General features: G+C 47.2%; 1 long non-coding RNA gene across 1 annotated transcript in view; it reads right to left on the reverse strand.

Annotated features, from left to right (window-relative positions):
• Window positions 1-4,063: 4,063 nt before the first annotated feature.
• Window positions 4,064-8,479, reverse strand: part of LOC107181705 — an 11,933-nt gene continuing 7,517 nt past the window's right edge. The window contains exon 2 of the long non-coding RNA XR_001512399.1: window positions 4,064-4,669. This is a non-coding gene — a long non-coding RNA (uncharacterized LOC107181705). The remainder of the gene's footprint in view (window positions 4,670-8,479) is intronic.

Raw genomic sequence — 8,479 nt, forward strand, 5'->3', positions numbered from 1 at the left:
TAGTTAAGAGGTTTTATTCCCTCCCTAACTTCAGGGGAAAATCCCTACCTGGGGAAACAACCTTTCTCGGAGAGGTGACCTTGGTTAAAACACATAGTGCCAAGAAGGTGAGCAAACATATTAAGAACAGTATGCCATGTATGCCAGGTCCCTTGAAACAGCAAGGATGGACCGGCTCCCAGCAGACAGAAGACACGGCTGGGCTGGATGCAGATGTGTCCCCCTGCACCCTGACACACTCAATCTCCACCGTACCCCCCTGTCACGCCATGTGCCGGCAAGTGACAGGGACTTGGCAGGCCCCACTCTGGCTCTGGTTTGAATTCCTTCCTCATGGACCTGCTCCCCACACTTCATTCTGGCCCGTGAAACTGTAAGTGTCAGCCTGCCATCGGCTGTCTCTCCTCCCTCACCATCCGGAGGGACAGGGCTGGCCTGAAGCAGACAGCAAGCAGCATCTCAGCGGGTGAAAGGGGTACTTGGAGTCAATAGGTGTGATTAAAAGGCCCAACTCTCTTCTCTCCCCATTTCTGGCACTGGTCTGCCAAGCCCATCTCGTGGGGAAATTGCCTGGTGATGGTGTGACATCTAGGAAAGGATAATAGCACGCTTCCCCTTCTCTTGTGAAAAGATAGTGTCAGGAAGGAGGGAGAGATGGAGGGCAGGAGGGAAGTGCAGCTGACACCGCAGTCGCTGTCTTGCTATCTTTGGATGCTGCCAGGCGCGTGAAGCCTTGTGCGCTTCTGCTAAAAGGGGGTGAGCAGCTGGGCAGACCGTCAGGGAGCTGGCAGCTGGCGGTGATTCAGACGCACAGAGCTTGCTCAACCAGCGGCTTTATAAGACGGGCGCAGCACGGGGAAGTGGGCAAGGGATGGCTCATCAGGAAGCAATTGTGAAATAGGAGCTGTTTAGGTTGGTAACAGCTCCTGGTGGGAGAGGGAGTGTGCCTGTTGTTAGGACTGAAGAGGACAGAGTGTGCGGCACTCCATGGCGGCATTGCTGGCCCCATCTAAGGTCCAGAGCAGGTGGCCCTGTGTCAGGAACAGAGTGCTTTAGACAGACAGACAGACGCAGGATCTGCATGGACAGAGTCTGAGTGCAGAGGCCCGACATGCTGATAATTGAGTGAGTGCCCAATGCAAGGATCAGGAGATGAATTACAGAGAAAACACAGCAACATGGCAGAAAATGTAGAGAATGAAAGGAGGAAATGCATGGTATTCTACCTCCCTAATGAAGGTGTTTTCATCTGGCAGATGCCTGGCTAGCCTTGCGCACACACACGCTTATAACATGTTCAGTGCACCCAGAATTTCACACTGCTTTTTTCACTTGGCCTATGTATCAGCATTTCCCAGCGTTACTTCATGCTTTCATCACTGATGATAGCTATAAAAGATTCCACCAATTCGGGGGGAAAAAATATGTAATACCCTTTGTAATAAAAAATTAAAAAAAAAAGATTCCACCTAATGGGTCTACCATAATTTACTAAATGATCTCTCTATTCTGTAAGTAGATGGCTTTCTTTTAAAAAATGGTGTTACTGAGGTGTGATTGGTATCGAATAAGTTGCACAAATTGAAAGTGTGCCGTTTAATGAGTTTGGTATATGTAGCACCTGTGAAACTATCCCCACAGTCAAGGTAAAAACATACCCATCACCCCCCCGCCCCCCCCCCAAATGTTTCTTTTCCCTCCCTCTGGGTCATTTCCCTAAGGTAGACTGTAATGCCTCCTTATGTCCACGGGCTTTTATATCGCCCCTTTCCTTTGAATTTGGGCTACCCTGGGATCTGTTTTAAGCCATAGAATGTGGTAAAAGTGACACCATTCTAGTCTCAGGCCTGAGCCTTAGAAAGTCCTAGCAATTTATGATTTTGCACTCTCGAAGTGTTTTTTCTCGGAAACTAGCTGCCATGCCATGAGGAAGCTCAAGCAACCACGTAGAGGGGACCCTTTGTCCACGAATAATGAGCCACTCCAGGCCTCCCAGTGCTTGATCCCACACCACATGAATCACGCTAGCCCGCTCCTCCCACAGAATCCTAAGAAGCAGGAAGTCATTTTTGTTCCAGCCACTACATTTTGGATCGATTTGTTACACAATCATCAGTAAGTAAAATAGGCTGATAATGTAGCAGTTATTGCTAAAATAGGTTCCCATCCTTTGAGAATCCCATGAAAGGGTATGAGAGAGGTGAGGCAGGTGTTTTTTCCAATCCCATGTTCCTCTCCAGTTATGATCTCGCTGTTGACTCCTTGAGAATATCACTAGGCCCTCCCTCCACCTGCCTCTTGGGTGGGGGACACAAGAGCAAGCCGAAGGGAGGGTCTGGGCGTGTTTTGGGGCCCAGAAAAGAAGCAAGGGACTTCCTGTGGGTCTGTCCCAATGTTGCACTTTGGGACACTCCCTGGGGGTGGGGACACACAGCCCAAAGTAGCCCAGGGCACCCCTATTCACCCTCGCCGGGCAGCAGCACTCACAGAATGAGCGTGCCAAGGTTCCTTTCGTCTTGGAGTGAGAGAGGCTTTGGGAGATCATTCTCCCCTTCACATCATCGTGCGTGCTTATCCTGGAGAAGTACCCCGGCGTGTTTACCCACCCACCCACGGGTGGTCACCTGAGCTGTTTCCAGTTACCAGTTCCCCTGGATAAAGCTGTGAACATTTGTGTCCCAGTCTTAGGGTGGGCACACATTTTCACTGTTCTGTGGATATACCTAGGAACGGAATGACAAGATCATAGAGTAGGTGAATATTGAATTATTTAAAATATTTATCTACTAGATAGACTGTTGTTTTATTTTTTAAAAATATAGATTTTTATTGATTTCAGAGAGGAAGGGAAAGGGAGAGAGAGATAGAAACATCAATGATGAGAGAGAATCATTGATTGGCTGCCTTCTGCAAGCCTCCCACTTGGGATCGAGCCCACACTCGGGGCATGTGCCCTTGACCAGATCAAACCCGGGACCCTTCAGTCCGCAGGCTGACACTCTATCCACTGAGCCAAACCAGCTAGGGCAGACTGCTGTTTTTAAAGAGCAGTTTTAGGTTCACAGCAAAGTTGAGCAGAAAATACAGAGAATTCCCATATACCCCTAAAGAAACATACCCACAGCCTCCCCACCGCTAACCTCCTGCACCAGAGGGTGGATTTGTAACAACGGATGAGTTGTTACAAGCACAGATCCCAGGGCAGCCCAAATTCAAAATGGATAACATTGATGCATTATTATCCAGCAAAGTCCACAGTAGAGAGGGTGCAGGGCAGGAAAAAGTTTTCCTTGACCTTCTTGGAGTCCCTGGCTGGGCCTGGAAATTAAACTGACAAAGACAGATGAGCAGGAGAGAAGCACGCATGCTTACTTAATGTGTTTTACGTGACCTGGGAGCCTTCATAAGGAAATGAAGAGCCAAAGGACCAGTCAGACGTTAGTGTTCTTATGCTGGCTGATGACAGTGGAGGAATGTGGTAGGTCCCTCCAATGAGGTCAGTGTAGTGAACTGGGGGAAACTGAGCCAGGCCTGTTCAGTAGGGCTGTTCTAAAACCACGCTCTTTTCCTCTAGGAATAGAGGCTCCCTGCCCACATGAGGGTTTTATGACCTGTTTCAGGGGTGAAGGAGGGAGTCAGAGTGACTTTCCTGATTTGGCTGTTTTCAGATTAAAAGAAATATGCCAAGATGCCATATTTTGGGTTTAGTAGGTCCCATCAAGGGCAAGAGAGAGAAAGAGGAAGGAAGAGGAAGGAAGGAAAATAGAACAAAGGCAGGCAAACATCTGGGAATGTTCTTGCTTTCAAACCCAGGAGCAAAACTCGGTGTCATAAAAATCTATTAAAAATACACCAGCCCATCTCCAGCCCTAGAACTGTGAATTCTCAACTGAATAAGGAAGTGTTTCATTTCATCTCCTTTGCATATTAATGTCATGCAAATACCAGCACGCTGGGAAGTGCAAGGGGCGTGGGGAGTGCCACCAGCCGTAAACACTTGATTAAAAAGTTGAACACAGCCTATCAAAATGTGAAAGGGCACAAAGATAACAGGTGAGGAGACTTAAGGTCTGATGAAACACAGAGTCCGTTTATTCCAAAGACCTAAGGACAGACAGAAATGGTGCAACAGACAGACAGCAGCAGGCTAAGTGGGCAGTAAAGACAAGACACGTCTTTGTTTAAAGTTTGCTTGAGATCTATGTCAGTGGACGTAGTGATCTGCGAGGCGGGAAAACATTGGCAGGAAAAGTGCTGACAGGGTTGTCTACATGCTGCACAGAGAGGAGCTGGAGGAAACACACGTTTTCACACCATGCCACCGAGAGCCCGCTGAAAAGCAAAAGCCAGCCTTAAAACTCACACTGCATGAATGGTTTCTTTCTGCAGCTTTGCTGAAGACTGGAGTGTTATTTAAGTGCTTTCTGTTCATAAAAGAAAAAAACCAGTTTTGTTTTGAATTGACTTCACTATTAGATACTCAGGGCAGTGTCCATCACGTCCGCTGAGCTCAGCTTTTGGACGGAATGTCCAAAATGTTATAGGTTTCCTGGCCATGTTGGCTTGCCTTGCTCCTAGCAGCTGTCTCCCACACGTGGCTGGCCTCTGCTGCTCGTCTGCCTCTGCCAGCCATGCAATTGTTCTGATGGTTCAGTCTACCCGGTGTTCACTAAAATTTAGAGAAAGAGTAGGCAGTGGATTAAGGAGGCATCACCGGGGCTGGTGGCTTACAGGACTGAGTACAGCAAGGGACGTGAGGTTGGGGAAAAACTAGAAGCCAGGGCTCAGGCTGGAGGGGGCCGCCACTCAACTGCAAGAGAAGCTGAAAAGGCAGACTTCCTGTGAAATTCCTTGATTCTTTTCTACCAGCAAGTAATTGAAAAAGAATGAGTACTGTGAGGGGCAAATGGGACGTGTCAGGGGCGACATCCAGTCTCCAGTTCTCCCCTCTACAGTCTCTAGACTAGAGAAAGCTGGTAGGCGAGTGGAATCACGGCACGGCATATGGTGGGCTCGGGGTGCCAGGAAGCACGTCTTGGCGCTCACTAAAAGTAACATGTCAAGAAGCTGCATTAATTTTTACAAAATAACATCATCCATCCCATTAGTCAATTTTAATTTTGTTGGCTTGTTGTTTGGTTTCTACTTATTTGTAAGCCCACCTTTGGTTTTATAGTAGTATGAGTATTTGTTGATATTTAAGAAATATCCTAATTTAAATAATTTAAGTCAACAGTGGGAATCTGTAAGATAGTCTCTTTCTCAAGTCTGAGAAATGATGTCCTATCTCATCTCATCTTTACACAAATCCCTAGGGATGTGAATAATTATTCACATTTTTAACCATAAGAAAATTGGAAACGCAAAGAGGTTCAGCAATCTGCTCAGACTCACCCAGCTAGCAAGAGGCAGAACTGGGATTTGAACCTGGTCAGCACTGACTCCAAAGCCCATGATTTCCACCCTGACTCCCAAACCAGCAGCACAGGACTTGTGAATGATGCTATCTATGCCTCTCCCACCCGAGTCCTCTCACTGTGCTTTTGACCACTGCCATCTGCCCAGCTGAAGCTACACACCCTCAGCATTTAGAGCAACGGTTCTCAACCTGTGGGTCGCGACCCTTTGGCGGTCGAACGACCCTTTCACAGGGGTCGCCTAAGACCATCCTGCATATCAGATATTTACAGTACGATTCAAAACAGTAGCAACATTACAGTGATGAAGTAGCAACGAAAATAATTTTATGGTTGGGTCACAACATGAGGAACTGTATTTAAAGGGCCAGAAGGTTGAGAACCACTGATTTAGAGAGATCCAAGGTCTCAGGGGGACCTGGAATTCAGGAGGGTTTAGGAGGAATCTGCGATCAGAATTACTCTCAATGATCTCTCAGTTACATTGCTCATCACTATGCTTTTTGGGGTCTGGGCCACTTAACCACCATTTACAATCTTGTTTTTATAGGTAAATATCACCCATGTTTCAATAAACATCTGGAACTAGCTGAATGTCACCTAAACTGCCTGTGTCAAGATCAGGCCTGGTTGGTGAGGAACCTTCTGGGTTTGTGTCTCTTATGGGTGGAATAGCTCTTTTCTTTGTCGTGCACCCCACTTGTGGCTTGGTCTGCTCTGTAGGAATGAATGCCTGGAAGATGTGAAAGTTTTAGCACAGGCTCATCAGTGTACTTGGGCAGTGGGACCGCTGGATTAAGCCACACAAAGGAAAACATGGGGAGGAAATTCCGTAAAATGTTAACAGTGGCCGTCTCAGTATGTAGCATTAGGGGAGGTTTACATTTTCTCCTTTATACTTTTCTACAATATCAAAACAATACATTGCTTTTGATATAGTGAAAAATTATTTTTGGATGAAATAAAAAGGAATTTATGGGGGGGGGGAGGGAATCCACTCCTCACAGTGGGAAAAGAGCACTGTTGCCACACACAGCCATCTGCTACATCTTCATAAGTGTCCCACAGTGTGAGGAGGCGACAGGAGCCACAGATTGCATGTGGAGTGAAATGGGGACACTTGCGACAGCTGGGAGTGCTGCAGGGCGCTTGTTAAAGGTGTCAGCAGTGACACACTTCTTTGTTTCTCCTGGTTGACTCAGATCCAGCCCTGAGCACTTGAACAGGAAGTTATCCACATCAGCTTATCCACAAGCAAGTAAAGAAGGAGGGGACTCAGGTGCCTTCTCCCAGATCTAAGGTAATCTTGGTAGATTCCTGTTTGAAGCTCAAGTGTTGACTAGGAGACTCCCCAGGGCCCAGGCTACAATCCTCACTGGGCAGTGTGACCTCGGTCGGAGCAGGAGGAAAACTCACCGAGGTGTGTAAAAAGACATGAGCTATCTCCATGCCTTGGCGGCCCACCCCAAGGAGGGACTTGGCTTCAATAAATATCTTTAGATTTTAAAATATATGTCTATGTTCTGCTCTGGCCAGGTGGCTCAGTTTGTTGGGGTGTCATTCCATTCACCAAAAGGTTGCAGGTTAGATCCCCAGTTCAGGCGTATATGTAAGGCAACCAATGGATGGTTCTCTCACATCAATGTTTCTCTCTCTCTCTCTCTCTCAAAATCAATAAAAAACATATCCTCGCGTGAGCTGTGTCTATAGACAGAACACATGGATACTGGTGGTCACCAGGGGTCTCTGTCTTGAACTCCTAACTGGCTCGTTCTTGTTCTTTTTGTTTTAGTTCATTCTCCCTGGATAGAGCATATAATGGCCTGCTTATAAGCCCACACCAGGTTCCCGATCAGCCTATGGTTGTTCATCACAGGCTCCTGTCCTCAAAGCTGCCAAGCTGAATTTTCGGCAGAAGAAGGGAAAGTGACCCCCTCTCCCCCCGCCCCTCCCCCCCAGTTCTATGACATACCGTCACCTGGTGGGGTGGGGAGAGGACTGAGAAGCATTGTTTGGGCATCTCCCCTTCATCCTCCTCCCTACTGTCGTACTCCGGTATCCCAGGTCACTTTATAAAAACAACTTCTCCAGCTTTAGTTGTTAAGTCTTCTTTCCCAGAAGGCTCCCAAACTGTCCAGGAACCAGAGAAAGACACAGGCACCTACAGTCTCCTGGCTTAGAACCCTGCAGCTTACCACCTCTCCTTCTCAGTCAAATGCAAAGATTCCAGGCCACTTAAAGAAACCAAATTTGGGGGCCTATCTGCCTCAGCAGGCCACCGGCTAAACCAGGACACACGTCTGGTCTGAAGTGCCTTGTTCAGTCTCAGCAAGGGCCATCTAGCTAATTCTATGGACTTCCCTCAATTACAGACGAAGGAAAACATGAATGAGCGCATGCATGTGGCAAAATCAAATAAGGTGGATTGAAGAGCAGAGACACATAGGGCAGCCTGACTGAGCTTGTAGCCACACAATCATGGCGACAACATTCAGAGTTGAGAACAAGACAGGCTTTGGGACCAAGGACCAAGGGGAAAGGGCTGATTCAGGAGACATTCCTTAGGAAACAGGAGCCAGCCTGCTGACAGATGGGTCAGGAATGGGTCTGAGTCCTTGGCAAAGCGATTTCAATTGAATCTGAAGTTGTTTGGGATCCTTTGAAAACCCTGGTATTAATCCAAGTCTATTATTACCACTGCCTTTTCATTTCCTCTCCTCTCTTGTGTTTGTATTTCTTGTTGCCCACACACACTAGCCCTGAATGGTTTCCTTACGCTTTTACAAACAACACAAATATTTTCAACCACCATCTAACATGATTAATAGCCTTTTGTTTGTTTTGAGGGAAAGGAAAAGTCTCCAGTTTCTCCCATAGACCTTAATTGGGCTTGAATAGAAATTAATTTCATTTTCTCCTTTACTATTTAGGAAGCATCAGACCATGCTAACATTTCTCTGGAGGCTCAAATGATATTGCTGGAACAGTGGATGGAGGGACCATCCACCCCCAATTTCCCCTCTTTTCCTCCTTTGCCTCTTACTGCCCTCCTTCTACACCAC

The sequence above is a fragment of the Myotis davidii genome, unplaced genomic scaffold (assembly GCF_000327345.1).
Source record: "Myotis davidii unplaced genomic scaffold, ASM32734v1 scaffold168, whole genome shotgun sequence".
Taxonomy (NCBI): domain Eukaryota; kingdom Metazoa; phylum Chordata; class Mammalia; order Chiroptera; family Vespertilionidae; genus Myotis; species Myotis davidii.